The 26,519-nt window shown below is 43.7% G+C and overlaps 1 protein-coding gene across 2 annotated transcripts in view; it reads right to left on the bottom strand.

Moving 5' to 3' along the window:
* MACROD1 (mono-ADP ribosylhydrolase 1) overlaps positions 1–26,519 on the bottom strand; it is a 496,680-nt gene that overhangs the window by 317,950 nt on the left and 152,211 nt on the right. The gene's annotated exons all lie outside the window — the stretch shown is intronic.

Genomic DNA, 26,519 nt, shown 5'->3' with positions numbered 1-26,519 from the left:
TATTAAACCTATTTAAGAATTTTGTTGTTTTTTTTCATTTTCCAAATTAATATCGATATTAAAACTAAATACATAATCCTAAAAATTTTGCAACTCCAACTTTTGTCGCAAAGCAAAACATTCTGTGACTCTTCAAATAGGAAGTCTCAGTCTATTATATGGTTTGGTGAACAGAGTAAAAACTGCAGGATTTTTAGCACTTTTTATTTCATTTGTTTATAAATATAGATAACTTGAAAAAAAAAGTCAAAACTTTATTAAAAATTCTAAAAAAAGATGTTAAACGTAAAACTTTTAAAATAGTAGATCATTTTCTGGTGAAACGTTCCCTTTACGTATTTCTGTAATTCCTATATGAGTGATTTTGAGTCTTACTTTGTATAGATGGAGATTAGATTACAATGCAGTCTATGGAGAGGGGAGGATTGAGGAAGAGGGCAGAGGCAGAAATATGGGTCTATATACAGCATTAAATAAGTCATTTCTATCAGGGAAAGTCTGGATGGTAATGCCTGTAAGCCCAGATGTGTTGTAAACAGAACTGTCTCTTTCCAGTGCAGAAGTCTCTGCTTTGAGGAGTTCTCTTCTTCCTGCCCTTCCCCTTTTCATAGCCTTCTATTGTACAGATTTGATCAGTGGCAGGAGAAGGCAAATAAGTGATAAGTGAAGACACAGACACGTTTCTGTAATAAACTATATAACAAAGCTTGTTCCCTTCACCTGCACTATTGCTTTGTGAAAATCCCAGCCAGGATCGCTCTCCCGATCGGCAAGAGTTGCCGACTATTCATATAAAATTGCTGGACGGCTCCTGCATTCACAGCAGGTGCCTTCCTGCAATGCATATGAATTGACAGGCAGCTCCTGCACTACCAGGAGAGCGATCCTGGCTGGGATGGTTCCTGCTATATGTACAGCAATGCATTTGTACAAAACGGGCAACATGCCTGCTTTATTCTTTTATTCATGGACTTATGCTCTTAAATTGCCAAAATGAGTAGAGAATCAAGAAAAAACAACACATACTATTCTTTTTTTTTTTTCCTCATTTTCTCTCTGTCCGTGAAAAAAGGACATGTAATTGGCCCATAACCTATAAAGGGTTTGTGTCCTGCCCCCGCACAGACAGAAAAGGTAATTTGTGTGAAAGGGCCCTAAAAGAGTATTCTGGTTATTACTCCTGATCTATGTATCTGATGTGTGGGAGCCCCACAAATCACGAGAATGGGGGCCCCTGTGCTGCAAACGAATGAATTGGCATGCTGTATACGCACATTCATTTCTATGGGATCTCTGGATCTGCTCTGTAACATGGAATAGAAATATGCCACCTGTCTCTCCATTCATTCTCACGAGAGAAGGGTTAATTCTCTATATAATGCACAAAGCTCCTTTACAAGGTAAGACAGACTGCATGTTGAGCCCGGACTCTACAGCTATCAAGGGTCTGCTATTTGGGTGGCGTTAAATGTGCGGCACTGAAAATAGGACACACCTTTCCCGTTAACATCCTCTATCCAGACAATCTCCGTCCCCCAGCTTTCTCTACTTGTTGGCCTTTTAAAGCGCCTTACAAGCATGCCCTTATTTACTCACTACACAGACAGATGTGAAATGGTTTTCCCCAAATCTCTATGGGCCGGTGCTAGCGATTCATGCCTACTAATGTGCCAATCAGCAATTAACACAAAGCTTCTGAATACCTCCAGAGCTGATCAGGAGCCAATTTAATTAAATGCCTGAAACCCTTATAAAATATATACAGTTTTCCGAAGACCAAGACATCCCAGAAGAAAACTGACTCTAACAGCCAAATACACTGTATCCAAAAATGACATTGCATATAATATAAACATAATAGGGCAGAATTACTATTACTGTCTGATAACTAGACAGGGTACACTTACACCACCTAAAATGTGCCAGATTTGTCACAGTGGCTGATGCTGAATGATAAAACTGGCACCTCTTTAGACGCCATTGTCTAAACTTACACCGCCTATTTGTTGGATTACTTTTCGTCAAAAATACTGCGCAATTTTGGCACACGGTGATGCGTCTTAAGTCCAAGCGATTATCCTCTAAGTTATGTCTCCTTGTCAGATGAGACGGAAAATAAGTTTCTAAAACAAATAATACAAGTACAGCTTGTACACCAGTTTTTTGGCGCAAGCTGTACAAGAACCCTTAATGCCCAACAAATGTTCTCGTCAATTCTTACTATGGATTTCAGTAGAATAAAAACATTATAAGTGTAACTGCGGTGTTAAGTACAATTGAAGCCTGAGTTGAGTAGAACTCCTTGACCGTGCAATCGCGTGATGGCGTCTAATGTGGTCGATGAAAGTGACATCAAGACAGTCCTTGAGAGATGCATCAGGAACGAGACCATTTGGTGAACACTTTACAGCAATCTTCATAGTTGTAAAAGTGATTGGAAGTGGGCAGTATGTAGATGGGATAGGTAAAGAAAAACAGGGTGGGGGATAAAAGAAAAAAGGGGTAGCCATGTCTTTACAAATATGATGTTGGAGTCAGTTATTCATTGATGCAGAAATTATGTTTTCGGAATTGAAAGGGATTCCATCATTAGAATCCTTTTTTTTTTCAGGCCTACCATGTCAGAATAGCCTTAAGAAAGGCGATTCTTCCCCTACCTTTAGATGTCTTCTCCGCACTGCCGTTCCGGTGATATTCACAGTTTTTACCGTATGCAAATTAGTCTCCAGACAGCACTAGGGGCAGTCCCCCTGCGCTCAAACAGCACTGGGGGCATCCCCTGTGCTACCTGCTGACTCTCCAGCGACGCCCTCCATCATTTTCTCATGACCACCTTTTCTGTGTCTTCAACCGAAAGCACAGACTGGGCATGTGTGGTGGCCATTTTCCTGTGGCCACAAGAAAATGGCCGAAAATGGGGACGAAGCATGTTCCCCAAAAACATGCCATTGGTTGTTTAGAATATAGTAGACTCTTCTTAGGTAAAGACTAGTATGGAGACTTACTAGACTATTCATGCTCTTCTAAGAATCCTGGGTAAGAAATATGCAAATAGGGTGCTACCTTCCAAAAGGTGGTGCTAGGAGCAAATTCTTTTTTTTTCACCAATGCTGTCTTGTTTGGTTGTTTGTAATACATCTTAGCACATTTTCATTAGTAAATCAGATTCAGTCTACATAAAGAGGACTTTTCTCCATCTCCAACAAGTCCAGGTCTTTGACATCACGTCCATGATGCATGTGACTACTGCAGCCAATCACATGCCATAAAACGGAGATAAAGGATTGGCTGCAGTGGTCGTGTGACCGACATAAGGTAGGTGAAGTCATTACTATAAGGGTGGTGCTGCTGGAGCGGGGAATGGGATGTAAATAATAAGGGGTAAATAATGGTTATATTTTTCTTCTATAGCATCATGTTCTTATGCAACGGATGCAAGTTTCCGACAATCCCTTTAAATGATATAATTCTCCCTACCTTTAGCTGCCACTGTGGGTGAGCTTGCAGAATTATACAAGATCCACAGAACTCACTTCTAAATCTGTATGTAATAAGCTCCGCTCAGAAGTGCTGGCAGGCAGCATGGCTATGGCAATCTGAAGAAAAGCAGGGGATATCAATCTCCGTGCCAGGAAAAAAAATAGAGCTCTAACCCTTGTAAAGATATATTTGGAAATGATTCAGCGCAGAATTTAGACCTGAAAACGAAGAGACATTCATTGTTACAGGTAGACGTTTCTTCATCCTATTCGGGAGGGTAACTGGTTCTTATTGAGGAGACCCATTGGGTGTATGGCAATGCTCTATGGGAAAATATGCAAATTTGCTTAGATTATCTATATCGAATATTCCTCCCAAAATAAACCAGATCCTTTCGCATCTATTACGCATCATTCAGTAGCCTTAGCGTCTAGTACTTGTCTCCACTACAAAGCTGACATGCTCTATACTCCATGACATCTTTAGGTCATAAATAATCGCCGTTTTCAGTGTACGGTTGGGCCTCTGGTGGGGTGTCATCTCGCCATCTTCACCATATTGCATTTTTAATTTCTTTGGTCAGCAAAGAGACCACTAAAATGTAATGGGGTTGCTGAAGCATGGATCGTAATCTGCGTGAGAGATACATGGCTTGTCTGTCGGGAGATCAGATAATGGCCGTATACGCTTCATTTTTAAGCCAGCAATTTCATCTGTTAAATATAATGCTTCTTTTATAATGACAATTAAACTATAAGAGCTTTCGCTTCATGTTTAACATCACAGAGTCAGGCGGCAATAAATGTATGTATTTTTGACGAATATAAATCCTATCAGAGTCATTAGCCTGGATCACATAGTAGACGCAATGAAAGGGCAATTATATTGCTGGAGGTCACAATTTTCACACAAAAGATGTTAAGTTATTGCAGATCCACATTAGCAAGAGCTAAATGCTTGTATCAAGTCTAATACAAAAGGCAGGCCAATGTTACCGATGTGTCCTTCCTTACCCTTCCTCTTGGCTGCACATATCCATATATAGGATGACTAGCTTTTCAAGATGACATTGTTTTGTAATCTATGTGAGGCCACGCAGTGGTTGTGTTGTGAATTGCAGCTTGACAAAAGGTTTTGCTAACATACTGTTATATCCATGAGAATTGAAAGTTCTTAACCAAACGTTGTGGTGGATCCAAATCTGGGAATCCCTTTAAAAGGGAGCCTATCAGCACGGTTTAAAGAGGAAGTGTTGTATTCTGTTGCAAAGCTAACTGTGCAGTGAATTGGGTACACTCTCAGCTTTGCCAGTGTCTACCCCGATTCTAGAGATATTAGTGCACTGTCAACGAGGCTGGCCTCACGGCTCAGCACTATTGGGTGTTGAGGAATGCCCCCTTCACTATACAAGACTATAGAAGTCTATCGTTAATGGGGCATTTCTCATCACCCAGTGAAGAGGTTAAGCTGTGAGGCTTGCCCCTCTGGCAATGCAGGGATATCGGTAGCCATAAGTAACTGTGATAGTATCTATGGAACCGGGGAACAGTGCACATGACTGTATATAACACTCCCTATCTTAGGGGACATGAATGGTCCTCTTAATCTTCTCAAGCAACCATCATTACCTCACAAGGCATCTGATGCGTTGGTCCAATGGTCTACTCATAGCACTGCAACCTGAGCACTGCCGCCATCCTCTGAAAAATAACATATATACACTATATACAATATATATATATATATATATATATATATATATATATATATTAGGTCATTCTTGTTTCAGGGTGGAGAGCCAATCGAAGAAGTCAACACGAAGTGCCCTGTGAAGTAGTCATGGTGGTTTGGAGGGATTCAATTGTGCAGGTTGGTTTAATAACCCTTTAATATCCAAAGTAGCCGAACAGAATTGTTATAGTGGGCTAGCAGACACCTGTGGACGGCAGCTGGAACTTCTCCAGATTGGCCACGTTTCATTTTCTAAGCAAATTTTGTTTCTTGCAGCCACTTCGCAGACCCTAGTTCAACATGACCTTATTCTACCAAGACGTCTTTCTATTCAGCCTATAATCAGTGCTTGACAAAGATATAAAGAGAGTCTTAAAAATAAACCCTCTTAATCAAGTGAGCACAATTAATGAACGTTTCATTCCCTGTACTTGTCCATGACAAGTACTTTCTAAATGTCTACAACTTGTAGCGTCTTGCATTTATAAAGCTGCGTTCCCATCCACGCTAGTAATTTCTGCTGGTCTGTATTGCAGAAGCAGAACGACGAAAGGTTCTGGGACGTCAGCAGTGCCTGATGGATCTATTTACATGCCCTAAAAAGTTACACCTTTCTAGTCACACAGAGGTTGATGTCAGACTTTGAGCATCTCCACTTAGAGGGTTTTGCTAGGACATACATATTGATGACCTGTCCTTAGGAGAGGCCATTAAAGGGGTTGTCCCATCACAAGGATCCTATCTATACTGCTTGTTAATGTGGATTTAAGACTTTTCCTAAATACATTGCTTCAGCAAAACTGCTTTGTTTGTCCGCTATCTTAATTTATTCACTTCATTGTTGACACTGCCTTTCTATGGCCCTAGGAATTATCTGCTCATTTCCCAAGTGATGTATCTGCCTGCTCTCAGGGGGAGGGAGGAGGGGCTAAGTGCACGGGAGCGAGCCTGTGTCTGTAGCTGTTCCTGTGTCTGCACCACACATGTCACCTAGTGAAATCCAGGAAGAAAGAAGTCTTTGCAACAGCTAAGACTGGTGAGCAAGGGACATGGGAATACCCCTTTAATATGCATTGTAATCTGTGGGGGTCCGACCAGGGTCGTAGAGTTAGTAGGCCAAAGCACAGATGACTATTTTTCCACAGCCCGACTCTGACTCCTTAATAAATGGCTGACAGCCACGGCCAAGTCTCCTCTAATTCACGAAAGTCAGTGACCGAATTCCTATGAAAGTAACTATACAACAAACTTTACATCTAATAAATTATTTAATGCCAATTATTATGTTATATAATTAACATCAATTAACCATTTTATTTTGAAGTGCCCATCGGATTTGGTAACTTTTTTCTGACCCTGATCCAACCAAAACCACCCCAACTCCATTACTTCACTTAACCGCCAGGTTCCTAGCTGTAGGGGGGCCAGTGGAAGCAATCATTACCAGGCCCAAGACCCTAAAGTGGCCCTCCCCAAAAGTCCCACTGGATACATAAACTATACCACTATACTAAATTGCACAAGGTAAGGGCCACATTACAGATTTTTCACTGGGACCCCAAAGTTTTTAGTACTGGAGGCTTAAAGGGAACGTCCTTGACAAAAGTGGGTAATAGGGACACCCAGATGTAAGTGGCTACTTGAGTGCTCTTGGGCACATGTCTGGCACTCGATTTGTAGGGGTAACGCCCTTGTGAAGTCATTGCAAATTACTTAAGAGGCCATCACCCATTTTAAAGACTCAAAGGGCCCCTGGCATTATCTATTATGGTGTCAATACCATGTGATGTCATCTCCAATACAATGTCACTACCACAATTAAAGGGGCTCTATCAGCAAAATCATGCTGATCCCGCCCCGCCCCACATATGCGTGAATAGCCTTTAAAAAGGCTATTCAGGCACCGTAAATGTTATATTAAACTACCCCCTCCCCATTTTAAAATAAAACCCTAAAAAAGAATATGATCTACTTACGCATCGTGCACGATGGGCGGGCATTCAGGGTGTGTCTTCTTCTTCATCCACGCCTCTTCTTCCTTCGGTCCCGTCCTCCTCCGGCGCTCGCGAACTGACACTGATATAAAAAAATGGCCTGGGCGCCAGGCCATTTTTTTATATCAGTGTCAGTTCGCGAGCGCCGGATGAGAACGGGACCTGAGGACATCGGAGGAAGAGGAGGCGTGGATGAAGAAGACGACGCACCCTGAATGCCCGCCCAGCATGCATGATGATGCGTAAGTAGATCATATTCTTTTTTAGGGTTTTAGTGCTCTGGAGGGAAGCGCTACTACGCAGGCGCGGGATTTGAAGACAAGAAGACGGAAGAAGACACGGAACCAGAGGGCGTAACTACAAGAAGACAGAAGAGGCAGGCGTGCCCGAAGATGACGTAGCATCGTGCATCCCCGCCCATGGTGCACGTTCAGGTACGATTAGCATATATGTTTTAACGCAGGCTCACTTGCCAGTCCCCGTAGAACTACACAAGCATACTGCTCGCTTGTGAACTGCCATTAAGTAAAATGGCGAGTGAGCCTGCACAGTAGCGATCTGGAGGGAAGCGCTACTACGCAGGCGCGAGATTTGAAGACCTCAAGCCGGAAAAAGACCAATAGGAAGCCAGCAGAAGAGACGATACCAGAGGGCGTCGCTCCAAGAAGACAGAAGAGGCAGGTGTGCCCGAAGATGACGCGGCATCGTGCATCACCGCCCCCGGTGCATGTTCAGTAAGATTTGCATATATGTTTTTATGCTTTTATTTAAAAACGGGACTGGGGGTTAATATAACATTTACGGTGCCTGAATAGCCTTTTTAAAGGCTTCACACATATGTGGGGCTCTATAAGCATAATTTTGCTGATAGAACCCCTTTAAACAGACATCGGGTGCATTGTTTTACACTCCGTGCCTGTCCTAAAGATGTCCGACTTTTCAAGCGGACAGAAAAAACCTACATGTCGGGTTTTTGTAAGTAGGGCCCCGCCACAGTCAATTGCCCAGGGCCCCGCAAAGCCTGGATCCTCCACTGAGAGCCCCTTTAATGTAGAAAGTGCTGGTCCCATTATGGAAAAAGCAAGCTATTTCGCAACCTAAATAATAGAGATGAGCGAACACTAAAATGTTCGAGGTTCGAAATTCGATTCGAACAGCCGCTCACTGTTCGAGTGTTCGAATGGGTTTCGAACCCCATTATAGTCTATGGGGAACATAAACTCGTTAAGGGGGAAACCCAAATTCGTGTCTGGAGGGTCACCAAGTCCACTATGACACCCCAGGAAATGATACCAACACCCTGGAATGACACTGGGACAGCAGGGGAAGCATGTCTGGGGGCATAAAAGTCACTTTATTTCATGGAAATCCCTGTCAGTTTGCGATTTTCGCAAGCTAACTTTTCCCCATAGAAATGCATTGGCCAGTGCTGATTGGCCAGAGTACGGAACTCGACCAATCAGCGCTGGCTCTGCTGGAGGAGGCGGAGTCTAAGATAGCTCCACACCAGTCTCCATTCAGGTCCGACCTTAGACTCCGCCTCCTCCGGCAGAGCCAGCGCTGATTGGCCGAAGGCTGGCCAATGCATTCCTATGCGAATGCAGACTTAGCAGTGCTGAGTCAGTTTTGCTCAACTACACATCTGATGCACACTCGGCACTGCTACATCAGATGTAGCAATCTGATGTAGCAGAGCCGAGGGTGCACTAGAACCCCTGTGCAAACTCAGTTCACGCTAATAGAATGCATTGGCCAGCGCTGATTGGCCAATGCATTCTATTAGCCCGATGAAGTAGAGCTGAATGTGTGTGCTAAGCACACACATTCAGCACTGCTTCATCAAGCCAATACAATGCATTAGCCAGTGCTGATTGGCCAGAGTACGGAATTCGGCCAATCAGCGCTGGCTCTGCTGGAGGAGGCGGAGTCTAAGGTCGGACCTGAATGGAGACTGGTGTGGAGCGATCTTAGACTCCGCCTCCTCCAGCAGAGCCAGCGCTGATTGGCCGAATTCCGTACTCTGGCCAATCAGCACTGGCTAATGCATTGTATTGGCGTGATGAAGCAGTGCTGAATGTGTGTGCTTAGCACACACATTCAGCTCTACTTCATCGGGCTAATAGAATGCATTGGCCAGCGCTGATTGGCCGAATTCCGTACTCTGGCCAATCAGTGCTGGCCAATGCATTCTATTAGCTTGATGAAGCAGAGTGTGCACAAGGGTTCAAGCGCACCCTCGGCTCTGATGTAGCAGAGCCGAGGCTGCACAAGGGTTCAAGCGCACCCTCGGCTCTGATGTAGGAGAGCCGAGGGTGCACTTGAACCCTTGTGCAGCCTCGGCTCTGCTACATCAGAGCCGAGGGTGCGCTTGAACCCTTGTGCACACTCTGCTTCATCAAGCTAATAGAATGCATTGGCCAGCGCTGATTGGCCAATGTATTCTATTAGCCTGATGAAGTAGAGCTGAATGTGTGTGCTAAGCACACACATTCAGCTCTACTTCATCGGGCTAATAGAATGCATTGGCCAGCGCTGATTGGCCAGAGTACGGAACTCGACCAATCAGCGCTGGCTCTGCTGGAGGAGGCGGAGTCTAAGATCGCTCCACACCAGTCTCCATTCAGGTCCGACCTTAGACTCCGCCTCCTCCAGCAGAGCCAGCGCTGATTGGCCGAATTCCGTACTCTGGCCAATCAGCACTGGCTAATGCATTGTATTGGCGTGATGAAGCAGTGCTGAATGTGTGTGCTTAGCACACACATTCAGCTCTACTTCATCGGGCTAATAGAATGCATTGGCCAATCAGCGCTGGCCAATGCATTCTATTAGCGTGAACTGAGTTTGCACAGGGGTTCTAGTGCACCCTCGGCTCTGCTACATCAGATTGCTACATCTGATGTAGCAGTGCCGAGTGTGCATCAGATGTGTAGTTGAGCAAAACTGACTCAGCACTGCTAAGTCTCTGCATTCGCATAGGAATGCATTGGCCAGCCTTCGGCCAATCAGCGCTGGCTCTGCCGGAGGAGGCGGAGTCTAAGGTCGGACCTGAATGGAGACTGGTGTGGAGCGATCTTAGACTCCGCCTCCTCCAGCAGAGCCAGCGCTGATTGGTCGAGTTCCGTACTCTGGCCAATCAGCGCTGGCCAATGCATTCTATTAGCCCGATGAAGTAGAGCTGAATGTGTGTGCTTAGCACACACATTCAGCTCTACTTCATCAGGCTAATAGAATACATTGGCCAATCAGCGCTGGCCAATGCATTCTATTAGCTTGATGAAGCAGAGTGTGCACAAGGGTTCAAGCGCACCCTCGGCTCTGATGTAGCAGAGCTGAGGGTGCACAAGGGTTCAAGTGCACCCTCGGCTCTCCTACATCAGAGCCGAGGGTGCGCTTGAACCCTTGTGCAGCCTCGGCTCTGCTACATCAGAGCCGAGGGTGCGCTTGAACCCTTGTGCACACTCTGCTTCATCAAGCTAATAGAATGCATTGGCCAGCACTGATTGGCCAGAGTACGGAATTCGGCCAATCAGCGCTGGCCAATGCATCCCTATGGGAAAAAGTTTATCTCACAAAAATCACAATTACACACCCGATAGAGCCCCAAAAAGTTATTTTTAATAACATTCCCCCCTAAATAAAGGTTATCCCTAGCTATCCCTGCCTGTACAGCTATCCCTGTCTCATAGTCACAAAGTTCACATTCTCATATGACCCGGATTTGAAATCCACTATTCGTCTAAAATGGAGGTCACCTGATTTCGGCAGCCAATGACTTTTTCCAATTTTTTTCAATGCCCCCAGTGTCGTAGTTCCTGTCCCACCTCCCCTGCGCTGTTATTGGTGCAAAAAAGGCGCCAGGGAAGGTGGGAGGGGAATCGAATTTTGGCGCACTTTACCACGTGGTGTTCGATTCGATTCGAACATGGCGAACACCCTGATATCCGATCGAACATGTGTTCGATAGAACACTGTTCGCTCATCTCTACTAAATAACATATTGAATTTTTCCAATCCTCACAAGTTCTTCACTCGCAAAACATTTTGCCAGAGATATTTTACAACATATTCTCTCATAGAAAAGTGGAGAATCTAATGCATATCTGTGCCAGTGGTGCCGCGAGCACTCTGTCAATGGGCACAAAAATCCATCAGTCTTGGCAAGGCATCTGACCAACGATGGCCAGCTTTACTGAATGTATTTCCTCTTCAAGAAATGTAAGTAATACAAACATCTCTACTTGAGAACAACACATGTAAAAATAGGGTTTAGAGCGAGAAGATTAGAGGTTCCAGCAATACCAAATGATGAGAAAATCCACAGAACGACAATAGGAAGCGAGAGAAGGGAAAAAAATCCTTGAATACATAAGCATGCGAGATAAAAGACTTAGCTGAGGCTACTCCACATTTCATATATATATTTATACATCTCTATTTACTGCATAATACATCAATATTCAGAGCCGCCTCTATCATGGCAGGTATTGAACACAACCCTCGGTGATCAACTCCGAGATCACAGGGAAGCATACACAGTCTGTTCTCATCTATCACTCCTGATAACAGATCTGCCAACACACGAATAGTCAATCTAAGGAGGAAACGCGTCGATGGCAGCGGCTGCAATGCATATGCTTTGTTTCTACAGCTCCATATATATGCGTATATATTATCTATAGTGTTCAAAACAATGAAAGCAGACATACATAAAAGAAGATGTATACTCCGTTGGGATAATTACTAGACATACAATAGGGATGGAATAAAATCCATCCAAACCTGAACTAGCAATCCTATCCTTCCTATCCTACTAATATTATAAATGTGAAAGTTTGTGTGTTTGGATGTTTGTGTGTTTGTTACTCGATCACGCAAAAACGGCTGAACAGATTTGAATTAAATTTGACACATAGATAGTTTGTAACCTCAATTAACACATAGGCTACTTATCCCGGTAAATGACATGGCTTCACGACTGTTATGAATTTATGTTCACATACTATAATACACTGCTCCTGCAGCAGCTTATCTCAGGTTCTGATAAAGCCAGGTCTGTTATCTCTCTATGTAAAAACTCAGCTGACCCTCAGTCCATTCTGTACATGCATTTGCATGTTATCTGATCTGCTCCAGGCAGTGCTGACACACTGGATGGGAAAACACCTTTAATCCAAATTTGCAGTTTGCCAATTTTAAACATATCGGGAAAAAGAAAAATCTAATTTCTTGCAAAATTCTAAAACGATAGCTATGAAGGTAGCCAGAAGTCACAGAGTTTTCCTCAAGCAGAGCTCAGGCAGATCATCGGTGCCAACAACCCGCTCATTGCATGGCGTCCCAGCAAGTTGCTGAGATGCTGGAACAATCACGGGCAAGGTGCAAGGAACGAGGCGAAATGGGTCAGGAGAAGACAGAGGCATCACTGGAGAGTATTCAGACAGTAGAGGGGACACACCTTGTGCTTTTTGAAAACTCATTTGCATACGGCGAAAAGACGAACTAAGGGTGCATGCACACTACGTAACGCCGGGCGTGTATGAGAGCCGTACACGCCGGCATTACAGCAGACTGCCGAACACTTCCCATTCACTTCAATGGGAGCGCTCGTAACAGCGGCATTTACGAGCGCTCCCATTGAAGTGAATGGGAAGTGTTCGGCAGCCCTGCTGTAACGCCGGCGTGTACGGCTCTCATACACGCCCGGCGTTACGTAGTGTGCATGCACCCTAACACCGGAACATAGGGGGGGATTAGAATAATAACGGTAGGAGAAGAATAGACTTTCTTAAGGCTATTCCGAAATGGCCTTAGGGCTAGTTCACACGGGGCTAGTGATCGCGTATTTTGGTCCTGATTTTGACACAGGAAGAGCGTCAGAATCAGGACCAAAATGCGCCTGCCGAGGCTTCCTGTTCCGGAGCAGGCCCAAATAAATGGGCCTAGTCCAGAGGCATTGTCTTGATGTGGAAGCGCCACGGTCCGCCTCAAGAAAGAGCAGCTTGCTTCTTTTTCCCGTAAGCGGGAACAAACCGCTCGTGGAAAAAAGATCGCTAGCGGTCTACATAGACCTCTATTGAGGAGGCTTCCACGCCAAAATCTGCCCCCTCTTGCCCCGTGTGAATGAGCCCACAGTTCAAAAAGGGATTATTATGATAGAATCCCTTTACGACAAGTTAATGGTTGAAAAAAGAACAACAAAACGCCCTCTGATAGATCACCAGTTTTAACAGAGCTTTTCACAATTTTCAGCAGAAATCGTAGAACTTTAAGCCTTTTGGCTCCAAATATTTATGCAAGTCTCCCACCGCAGAGAATTTATGCTGTGTATTTTTCCAAAAGCCATGCCCCTGCATCATGGGAATGAGTGTTAGAACATATACAAATTATATATTACACTGCTGATACAGAGTCTTATAGGACAGCTAAAGTGTAGGTTTCAGGCTGCATGCGACACTAAAAAAGCTCTCTGAAAAGCACATGGTCCTCTTGGGACGCTCACATCTTTTATTATATTAAATTGCTTTAATATGGTTAGACACTCCAGCAAAAAAAATGGGTCACACGATGTAAGACTTGGAGAGCGCTGCCGAATGTATTTGTTCTTTAGAGCTGTGAATTAAACATAATCAATTCTATTTATTTATATGTTTAATTGTGTTTGCGTTTGATTTCATTGCTCGCCGTCTGGGCCGTAATTCACATCCGGACGTAGCGTTGCTGTATTTTAAAATGAAATATGTAAATCTTCCTTTGGCGCATTGAGCCCCCTCTTCTCTGCGTCCTGTCCCCTATAGCGTGACGCAGTCTTATTTGTATGATAGATGGCGGCGACCACGTTCCTTTCTGTGTACGCGATAGAATGAGGCACGTCTCACAATATCTGCACTCCAGAAAATAAATTTGCGGAAAAATGCAATATTGACCTCCAACCTTGAAAATAAAAGGCAGATGGGGGAAAAAAAACTGACCGCCGGTAATTAATATCCAGGCCAAGGCGTCTTAGCAGCTCACTGTGCTATGCATAAACATGTTGCCATCTATCTGCAGAGAAAATTGCTTAATTTTCATTGTGAATCAATAAGACTCCTGAGGATTTATCGGATAAGCATTTGTAAGGTCTGACGGAGGGAAGGTTAGTTGGTATAAATTAGAAGTCAGAGGAATTCTCGGTACACTATGTGCTAGGGTCTGCATTTGGGTTATGTGCGCGGCGTTCGCTGCCTACGAAATATCTAAGGTGTCCTTATTACTGTAAATATTCTTTAACTCGTTTTTCCAGGATTTATAAGAAGAGATCATTTACTGCTCATGAAAGTAGAAAAAAAACAAAAGCCTTTCCGACAAAGACCTTTACAGCACATCCACATGATGTGCCATAATGTCAGACAAATTCGGGTCCCACACCTATCCCTAAAATGATCCCCACCACCCTCCTAAGCGCCGTCCCCAAGCTCTACCTGCCTGCGACCTTGCTGACAGGCCAACCGAGATAATAAATCACTCCCACACCAGATATCAGTAGGAGTGGCATTAAGCAGGTCAACTATCGCTTTGATGTTTCATCTGCTGGCTGCACTGCTAACAGGGAGGGGTAGTGAGTTTATAAATGAAATGTCACAACTGAGGTCAAAGATTTGAAAATAAATCAAATAAACGCTGCTGAATTTAAAGAGGATAGATATTAGGAAGTGTTCTGTAGAGCTGCATCCTGTTATTTGGCCCTTATTTTTAAAAGCTGGATAACCCCTTTAAGTAAACAAACTGACAGCTATGTATTGCCATTTCTCATGTCAAAATGGAGTGTCCCTACATGTTCTGCCATAGAATGGACAATGCTAGAGTGTGCAGAAACTCCCACATAACTCTTGACAACCTTTTGTCATTTTTTTTCATAGATTGCTAAAAGGAAATCTGTAAAATTATTATAGATTAGTATGGATTATGATAGGAGAGTATGGATTATTATAGACTAGTATGGATTATGATAGACTAGTATGGATTATTATAGACTAATATGGAATATTATAGACTAGTATAGATTATTATAGATTAGTATGGATTATGATAGGATAGTATGGATTATTATAGACTAGTATGGATTATGATAGAATAGTATGGATTATTATAGACTAGTATGGATTATGATAGAATAATATGGATTATTATAGACTAGTATAGATTATGATAGACTAGTATGGATTATTATAGACTACTATGGAATATTATAGACTAGTATAGATTATGATAGAATAATATGGACTATTATAGACTAGTATAGATTATGATAGACTAGTATGGATTATTATAGACTAGTATGGATTATTATAGACTAATATGGAATATTATAGACTAGTATAGATTATTATAATTAGTATGGATTATGATAGGATAGTATGGATTATTATAGACTAGTATAGATTATGATAGACTAGTATGGATTATTATAGACTAATATGGAATATTATAGACTAGTATAGATTATTATAGATTAGTATGGATTATGATAGGATAGTATGGATTATTATAGACTAGTATGGATTATGATAGAATAGTATGGATTATTATAGACTAGTATGGATTATGATAGAATAATATGGATTATTATAGACTAGTATAGATTATGATAGACTAGTATGGATTATTATAGACTACTATGGAATATTATAGACTAGTATAGATTATGATAGAATAATATGGACTATTATAGACTAGTATAGATTATGATAGACTAGTATGGATTATTATAGACTAGTATGGATTATTATAGACTAATATGGAATATTATAGACTAGTATAGATTATTATAATTAGTATGGATTATGATAGGATAGTATGGATTATTATAGACTAGTATAGATTATGATAGACTAGTATGGATTATTATAGACTAATATGGAATATTATAGACTAGTATAGATTATTATAGATTAGTATGGATTATGATAGGATAGTATGGATTATTATAGACTAGTATGGATTATGATAGAATAGTATGGATTATTATAGACTAGTATGGATTATGATAGAATAATATGGATTATTATAGACTAGTATAGATTATGATAGACTAGTATGGATTATTATAGACTAATATGGAATATTATAGACTAGTATAGATTATGATAGAATAATATGGACTATTATAGACTAGTATAGATTATGATAGACTAGTATGGATTATTATAGACTAGTATGGATTATGATAGAATAGTATGGATTATTATAGACTAGTATGGATTATGATAGAATAATATGGACTATTATAGACTAGTATAGATTATGATAGACTAGTATGGATTATTATAGACTAGTATAGATTATGATAGACTAGTATGGATTATTATAGACTAGTATGGATTATGATAGAATAGTATGGATTATTATAGACTAGTATGGATTATGATAGAATAATATGGACTATTATAGACTAGTATAGATTATGATAGACTAGTATGGATTATTATAGACTAATATGGAATATTATAGACTAGTATAGATTATGATAGACTAGTATGGATTATGATAGAATAGTATGGATTATTATAGGCTAGTATGGATTATTATAGACTAGTATGGATCATTATAGACTAGTAAGGATTATGATGGAATAATGTGTATTATTATAGACTAGTAAGATAAGATAAGATAAGATAAGATATTCCTTTAATAGTCCCACAATGGGGAAATTTCAGTGATACAGTTTCATAGATGGTACAGTAGTATATAACAAGAGAGAAACACATAGAAGCTCATGGCAGATAGAGAAATCCTAGGAATCATAGCAACTAAAAAAGAAAGAAACACAGACATACTGCAGGATCATTTAGTTCTCTGTGCAGATTGATGTTAATAATAATAATTATAATAATAATAATACAGCCGACTTGGTTGTAGGACACGAGGAGGGGGGTCACAGCATGTGGATATAACAAGCAGAAATTTTTGCAGAGGTGGGGGACATAAGCAGCTATCATGATAACATGTGGCAGTTCCTTTGGTAGGTAGTGAGATCTCCTGCTCACAGCTGATAGTTCGGTATCTTGCATCAGCACTATTGTCCTTTTAACCACAAAAAATGCCCCAAATGTCCTTCATCACAAGCCCTCCTCCTCCTCCTTACCACAGTGTTCTACTGCCCCAAGAAAGTCAGAGACCATCCAGGTATACATGGTGCTGCTCTCTCTCTCAAGCTTCCATAACTCCTGGGGTAGGTGGGTGATTGTAGGTTCCCAGGTTGTAACAGAGTCCCACGTGTCCACAGTAATAGAAAGAAATACCAGTCAGCTGTAGCATCTTCACACATCAGCAATTGACACCAGAAATCATCTCCTTGAACGAAGAAGTCCGCATTTCCATGTAGGTTTCTCTTCCATGCCGCATGTTGAGCCATGCTGTCCTAGCTGGGGGGATGGTAACAGGCACATGTGGAAACCAGCTGAACCATGTCTTGAGTCCATGCTTTACAATGGAAACAAAAGGAACAAAAAACTCCACAGGGTCTTCCATTCGATTTATAGTTGCTAATTCATAGTGCTAGATTGCTTGGTTACCGGATTCTTGAAGATATAGAGAAAAAGAGTGAAAAAGGAAAGAAAAAGTTTGCTCCCAGCTTGGAGCACTGCATCAAAGACAGCCAGCCTCTCAGGGGGCGGCGCCTAAAAAAAATGTGTGGGTTATGACAGAATAATGTGGATTATTATAGACTAGTATGGATTATGATAGAATAGTATGGACTATTATAGACTAGTATAGATTATGATAGACTAGTATGAATTATTATAGACTAGTATGGAGTATGATAGAATAATGTGGATTATTATAGACTAGTATGGATTATGATAGACTACTATGGATTATTATAGACTAGTAAGGATTATGATGGAATAATGTGTATTATGATAGACTAGTATAGATTATGACAGAATAATGTGGATTATTATAGACTAGCATGGATTATGATAGACTAGTATGGATTATTATAGACTAGTATGGATTATTATAGACTAGTACGGATTATGATAGACTAGTACGGATTATGATAGACTAGTACGTACATTAGCACTCTGTAGACACAATTGCTGTTTGCATGTATTATGATTGTTTATTGCATATTAATATATTGCTAGCTATCAGATTATGCTGACAATATGGCGGTATATAAAATTATATTGTACTGGGTACGTGCACTGCATTTCTTATGCTGTAATGTATACATCGCATACACTGCTGGTTTATCTGTTTTTAAGTATAGTACTTTGTAGGGAGTATTACAAGCACATTTATATACTATTTCTATCTGTCCTGAATGTTGCATTTATCTATTGTTAACTAGATCCTGAGGACTTATTACAACAAGCAGTAAATCACAGGATTTATCACAGAGCTGTCATAGTCATAGAAAATGACAAGATAAACATAACAGCGGTTGCCTCGCGTCTGCACGCCGCTAACACTAGATCTGTGGATGCTAACTGCAGAAATACATAGGGTACAGGTATAGCATGCTGTCGTGCAGGCAGACTACGCAGGAAAGTCTTATAATACTAAGGCACTTTATATAAAGATTACAATCCAGTAAACACAAGCATATTAAAGAAATATTATGTTGGCGAACGCTCGGCACAGGCCCCTGGCAATGAACTGATCATCTGTAACCGCTAAGGGACGATTTCCCCTAAAGGATCGCTGTAGGTGAAACGAAGCATTAAACATGGAAAATAATGGGCCATCCATGTGAAGCAATGATGTTCTCCAGGGGGAAGTCACACGTTGTTGCAGCTCTCTAGAAAAGGATGAGACCCTCGATTACATCCATATTGCTTAGAGGCTGTTCACATCACGTTTTTAGCATCTGTATAATGAATGCAAAAAAAAAGATGATGAAAACAGATGCCCATCAGTTTCCATAGAGCCAATGGGGAAGATTTATAATGTCTTTTAAAGCAATTTTCTGGCATACAGGATATGAAAAGGCGACAAATATCTGCACAAGTCAGGTTGTTGCACAAAAATTTGCAACTTTTACCTTTTATGAAGGGATGTATGGGATGCAGAGAGGACAAGGCCACCTACCTCATATGGGGGATGCGATGCAGAGAGGACAAGGCCACTCAGCTCATATGGGGGATGGGATGCAGAGAGGACAAGACCATCCAGCTCATATGGAGGATGGGATGCAGAGAGGACAAGGCCACCTACCTCATATGGGGGATGGGATGCAGAGAGGACAAGACCATCCAGCTCATATGGAGGATGGGATGCAGAGAGGACAAGGCCACCTACCTCATATGGGGGATGGGATGCAGAGAGGACAAGGCCACCCAGCTCATATGGGGTATGGGATACAGAGAGGACAAGGCCACCTACCTCATATGGGGGATGGGATGCAGAGAGGACAAGGCCACGCAGCTCATATGGGGGATGGGATGCAGAGAGGACAAGGCCACCCAGCTCATATGGGGTACAGGATGCAGAGAGGACAAGGCCACCTACCTCATATGGGGTACAGGATGCAGAGAGGACAAGGCCACCCAGCTCATATGGGGTATGGGATGCAGAGAGGACAAGGCCACCTACCTCATATGGGGGATGGGATACAGAGAGGACAAGGCCACCTACCTCATATGGGGGGTGTAGGATACAGAGAGGACAAGGCCACCTACCTTATATGGGGTGTAGGATACAGAGAGGACAAGGCCACCTACCTCGTATGGGGTATGGGATGCAGAGAGGAAAAGGCCACCTGCCTCATATGGGGTGTTGGATACAGAAAGAACAAGGCCACCTGCCTCCTACAGGGTGTGGGATACAGGGAGGACAAGGCCACCTGCTTCATACAGGGTGCAGGATACAGCAAGGACAAAGCCACCTGCTTCATACAGGGTGCAGGATACAGCAAGGACAAGGCCACCTGCCTCATATGGGTTGTGTGATACAGAGAAACTAGGCCATCTGCCTCCCCAGATTTATGATCTAGAGTAAACCATCCCTGAAATTTAGGCCAGCTACAGTTGGTATAGCTCTCAGCGCACAGTCCACCACCCTCTGCCAGTGCAAAGGATATGAAGATTGGCTTTGACTATACTAGTCTTTATTTATTTTAAACATTGAGAAAGATGCATAAATGAATAAATAAATAAATATATAAATAAAAGATCAACAGATATACTGGGTAAATCACAATAGAATGGATAGTATTGTCTGTGTGTCCAAACAACAAAACAAACAAAAAAAACCTATGGTTATTTTTGTTACACAACATTGACCATGGATCATCCGATTTCATCAGTCTTTCGGTAGCTGTTAAAAGGGAATTTTTGGGTTCACAGATGGATTAGGCACAGCGCTGATCAGCTACTTTAAAGGCAGAGTCCTTGCATTCTCCTCTTTCAATTGGTTTGTCTACCTAGACACCATCTACCTAGTGGCACATATGCAGGATATTGAAGCTTTGTCCCATTGTCCCACAATCCTTATCTTCACCGACATCTGCCATCGAGAGATAGTTGTGAGGTGACCATACATACTAGATAATTCATGGGATCAGGCGACATTACTCTAATGTGTATAGCCAGCTGTGAGCAGAGACCTAGACATGGCTGTGTATGGCCCTGGTGTGAGCAGAGACCTAGACATGGCTGTGTATGGCCCTGGTGTGAGAAGAGACCTAGACATGGCTGTGTATGGCCATGGTGTGAGTAGAGACCTAGACATGGCTGTGTATGGCCATGGTGTTAGCACAGACATAGATATGACTGTGTATGGTCATAGTGTTAGCAGAGACCTAGACATGGCTGTGTATGGCCCTGGTGCGAGCAGAGACCTAGACATGGCTGTGTATGGTCATAGTGTTAGAAGAGACCTAGACATGGCTGTGTATGGCCCTGGTGTGAGCAGAGACCTAGACATGCTGGTTGTTATAGTGCCACAAAATTGTACATACAGCTTCTGAGAAAAACATTGGCCTGTCCTCCACCGCCTTACCATATAACATGCAATCCCAAGAAATTCGCCGCTCTGCTTAGTAGTAATAGTCAGCTCTCCAGTCCATTACCTCCAGATAAAAGGTCTCCATTATAATGATCACAGTTATTGTCCCATCAAAGTAGTCTCAGCAATAGATCTGACATGAATGCTAAACTCATCCCAAGTTCGCCAGGGCTTCAAGCCTCTCGATTCATCCAATTACTGGACCAGGATCGGATATCAAGTAGGAAATAAATATTTTATGTTACATATATTTTCACAACCAAGGTTGCACATTAAACTGCAATATAGAGTCATATAAAGATTTTATTTTAACATCGGCAGCTAACAAAGTCGTGTTTTCATTGCGTCTATGATACCGCTGGGCCCACTTGATTTTGGCTCAATTTCTCATGTTTTGCTTAGTAGTAGTACTTTAAGCAGTGCTCGCTGGACTCTACACTTGTAGAAAAGCTAAGGTTTTCCAGGTTTAATTTTTTGGTTGTCTACACGTAAAAGCTATAGCAAATAACACAATTTAGTATATCATTAAACTGCATTATACAAGACATGAGTATGTAGTACTGTTGAAGTGTCGAGGGAATGTGTCTGCATAAGAAAAAAGTTTTTATGTGAAATTATTTTATTTTTTTAATTTAAATTTTTTTTAATTTTTTTACTGTAGCCACTAAACCTAATAACAGGCTAACCTGTAGGGATTGTCTATGCAGCAGTCGTCTCATTTACATCTCAGACAGCATTACAATAGAAGATAACACCCATATAGTGACACATCATTACTAGAGATGAGCGAACACTAAAATGTTCGAGGTTCGAAATTCGATTCGAACAGCCGCTCAATGTTCGTGTGTTCGAACGGGTTTCGAACCCCATTATAGTCTATGGGGAACAGATACTCGTTAAGGGGGAAACCCAAATCCGTGTCTGGAGGGTCACCAAGTCCACTATGACACCCCAGGAAATGATGCCAACACCTCTGGAATCACACTGGGACAGCAGGGGAAGCATGTCTGGGGGCATCTAACACACCAAAGACCCTCTATTACCCCAACATCACAGCCTAACAACTACACACTTTACACACTCAATACCACCTCTCTGACAGTAGGAAAACACCTTGAAACATGTGTATTTGGCACTTGCAGTGAAGAGAGCTTGTCACCAGCAGTGAATTTGGCCCTTGTAGTAAGTTGAGGTTGGCACCAACATTTGTTTTGAAAATCAGGGTGGATTGAGCCTCTAACCAGCAGAGTTTGGGCAAATTCATGGTGGAGGGAGCCTCTAAAAACCCCAGTTTGGACCAATTCATGGTGGAGGGAGACTCTAAAAACCCCAGTTTGGACCAATTCATGGTGGAGGGAGCCTCTAAAAACCCCAGTTTGGGCAAATTCATGGTGGAGGGAGCCTCTAACCAGCCCAGTTTGGACCAATTAATGGTGGAGGGAGCCTCTAACCAGCCCAGTTTGGACCAATTAATGGTGGAGGGAGCCTCTAACCACCCCAGTTTGGACCAATTCATGGTGGAGGGAGCCTCTAACCAGCCCAGTTTGGACCAATTCATGGTGGAGGGAGCCTCTAAAAAACCCAGTTTGGACCAATTCATGGTGGAGGGAGCCTCTAAACAGCCCAGTTTGGGCAAATTCATGGTGGAGGGAGCCTCTAACCACCCCAGTTTGGACCAATTCATGGTGGAGGGAGCCTCTAAACAGCCAAGTTTGGACCAATTCATGGTGAAGGGAGCCTCTAAAAACCCGTTTGGACCAATTCATGGTGGAGGGAGCCTCTAACCAGCCCAGTTTGGGCAAATTCATGGTGGAGGGAGCCTCTAAACAGCCCAGTTTGGGCAAATTCATGGTGGAGGGAGCCTCTAACCAGCCCAGTTTGGACCAATTCATGGTGGAGGGAGCCTCTAACCAGCCCAGTTTGGGCAAATTCATGGTGGAGGGAGCCTCTAAACAGCCCAGTTTGGGCAAATTCATGGTGGAGGGAGCCTCTAACCAGCCCAGTTTGGACCAATTCATGGTGGAGGGAGCCTCTAACCAGCCCAGTTTGGGCAAATTCATGGTGGAGGGAGCCTCTAAACAGCCCAGTTTGGGCAAATTCATGGTGGAGGGAGCCTCTAACCAGCCCAGTTTGGACCAATTAATGGTGGAGGGAGCCTCTAAACAGCCAAGTTTTGGGAAATTCATGGTGGAGGGAGCCTCTAACCAGCCCAGTTTGGACCAATTCATGGTGGAGGGAGCCTCTAACCAGCCCAGTTTGGACCAATTCATGGTGGAGGGAGCCTCTAAACAGCCCAGTTTGGGCAAATTCATGGTGGAGGGAGCCTCTAAAAAACCCAGTTTGGACCAATTCATGGTGGAGGGAGCCTCTAATTAGCCCAGTTTGGACCAATTAATTGTGGAGGGAGCCTCTAACCAGCCCAGTTTGGACCAATTAATGGTGGAGGGAGCCTCTAACCACCCCAGTTTGGGCAAATTCATGGTGGAGGGAGCCTCTAACCAGCCCAGTTTGGACCAATTAATGGTGGAGGGAGCCTCTAAACAGCCAAGTTTTGGGAAATTCATGGTGGAGGGAGCCTCTAACCAGCCCAGTTTGGACCAATTCATGGTGGAGGGAGCCTCTAAACAGCCCAGTTTGGGCAAATTCATGGTGGAGGGAGCCTCTAACCAGCCAAGTTTGGACCAATTCATGGTGAAGGGAGCCTCTAAAAACCCGTTTGGACCAATTCATGGTGGAGGGAGCCTCTAACCAGCCCAGTTTGGGCAAATTCATGGTGGAGGGAGCCTCTAAACAGCCCAGTTTGGGCAAATTCATGGTGGAGGGAGCCTCTAACCAGCCCAGTTTGGACCAATTCATGGTGGAGGGAGCCTCTAACCAGCCCAGTTTGGGCAAATTCATGGTGGAGGGAGCCTCTAAACAGCCCAGTTTGGGCAAATTCATGGTGGAGGGAGCCTCTAACCAGCCCAGTTTGGACCAATTAATGGTGGAGGGAGCCTCTAACCAGCCCAGTTTGGGCAAATTCATGGTGGAGGGAGCCTCTAAACAGCCCAGTTTGGGCAAATTCATGGTGGAGGGAGCCTCTAACCAGCCCAGTTTGGACCAATTCATGGTGGAGGGAGCCTCTAACCAGCCCAGTTTGGGCAAATTCATGGTGGAGGGAGCCTCTAAACAGCCCAGTTTGGGCAAATTCATGGTGGAGGGAGCCTCTAACCAGCCCAGTTTGGACCAATTAATGGTGGAGGGAGCCTCTAAACAGCCAAGTTTTGGGAAATTCATGGTGGAGGGAGCCTCTAACCAGCCCAGTTTGGACCAATTCATGGTGGAGGGAGCCTCTAAACAGCCCAGTTTGGGCAAATTCATGGTGGAGGGAGCCTCTAAACAGCCAAGTTTGGACCAATTCATGGTGAAGGGAGCCTCTAAAAACCCGTTTGGACCAATTCATGGTGGAGGGAGCCTCTAACCAGCCCAGTTTGGGCAAATTCATGGTGGAGGGAGCCTCTAAACAGCCCAGTTTGGGCAAATTCATGGTGGAGGGAGCCTCTAACCAGCCCAGTTTGGACCAATTCATGGTGGAGGGAGCCTCTAACCAGCCCAGTTTGGGCAAATTCATGGTGGAGGGAGCCTCTAAACAGCCCAGTTTGGGCAAATTCATGGTGGAGGGAGCCTCTAACCAGCCCAGTTTGGACCAATTAATGGTGGAGGGAGCCTCTAAACAGCCAAGTTTTGGGAAATTCATGGTGGAGGGAGCCTCTAACCAGCCCAGTTTGGACCAATTCATGGTGGAGGGAGCCTCTAACCAGCCCAGTTTGGACCAATTCATGGTGGAGGGAGCCTCTAAACAGCCCAGTTTGGGCAAATTCATGGTGGAGGGAGCCTCTAAAAAACCCAGTTTGGACCAATTCATGGTGGAGGGAGCCTCTAATTAGCCCAGTTTGGACCAATTAATTGTGGAGGGAGCCTCTAACCAGCCCAGTTTGGACCAATTAATGGTGGAGGGAGCCTCTAACCACCCCAGTTTGGGCAAATTCATGGTGGAGGGAGCCTCTAACCAGCCCAGTTTGGACCAATTAATGGTGGAGGGAGCCTCTAAACAGCCAAGTTTTGGGAAATTCATGGTGGAGGGAGCCTCTAACCAGCCCAGTTTGGACCAATTCATGGTGGAGGGAGCCTCTAAACAGCCCAGTTTGGGCAAATTCATGGTGGAGGGAGCCTCTAAAAAACCCAGTTTGGACCAATTCATGGTGGAGGGAGCCTCTAATTAGCCCAGTTTGGACCAATTAATTGTGGAGGGAGCCTCTAACCAGCCCAGTTTGGGCAAATTCATGGTGGAGGGAGCCTCTAACCAGCCCAGTTTGGACCAATTCATGGTGGAGGGAGCCTCTAACCAGCCCAGTTTGGACCAATTCATGGTGGAGGGAGCCTCTAAAAAACCCAGTTTGGACCAATTCATGGTGGAGGGAGCCTCTAAACAGCCCAGTTTGGGCAAATTCATGGTGGAAGGAGCCTCTAACCAGCAGAGTTGTGGGAAAGCAGGGTGGAGGGAGCCTCTAACCAGCAGAGTTGGTGGAAATCAGGGTGGAGGGAGCCTCTAACCAGCAGAGTTGGGGGAAATCATGTTGGAGGGAGCCTAGTATTAGCAGAATTGTGCAACGCTTATGGTGGATGAGTATGAGGATGCGGAGGAATTGGAGAGGTTGAGTACAGACATGGAGTTTCATGTTGGGGTGCTTTACACAGGTGGGCACAAAAATGAAGGCTCTATCCAGTGGTGGTTCATTTTTATCAAAGTGAGCCGGTCGGCACTCTCAGCTGACAGACGGGTGCGCTTGTCAGTGATGATGCCACCGGCTGCACTGAACACCCTCTCAGATAGGACGCTGGCGGCAGGACAGGACAGCACCTCCAAGGCATATAGGGCAAGTTCAAGCCACAGGTCCAACTTCGACACCCAATACGTGTAGGGCGCAGAGGGGTCGGAGAGGACAGGGCTGTGGTCGGAAAGGTATTCCCGCAACATGCGCCTATACTTCTCACGCCTGGTGACACTAGGACCCTCCGTGGCGGCACTTTGGCGAGGGGGTGCCATCAAGGTGTCCCAGACCTTAGACAGTGTGCCCCTCGTTTGTGTGGACCGGTGAGAACTTGGTTGCCTACTGGAGGAACTGCCCTCCCTGCCGCCAACGTCACATGCTGGAAACATCTCCATCATATTCTGCACCAATTGCCTGTGGCAAGCATTGATGCGATTGGCCCTCCCCTCTACCGGAATAAAAGACGAGATGTTGTTTTTATACCGGGGGTCAAGGATAGCAAAGATCCAGTACT

This window comes from Leptodactylus fuscus, chromosome 7 (assembly GCF_031893055.1).
Source record: "Leptodactylus fuscus isolate aLepFus1 chromosome 7, aLepFus1.hap2, whole genome shotgun sequence".
NCBI classification, from domain to species: Eukaryota; Metazoa; Chordata; class Amphibia; order Anura; family Leptodactylidae; genus Leptodactylus; species Leptodactylus fuscus.
The sequence above is the reverse complement of the archived record's forward strand: the minus strand, read 5'-3'. Positions and strand labels throughout refer to the sequence as shown.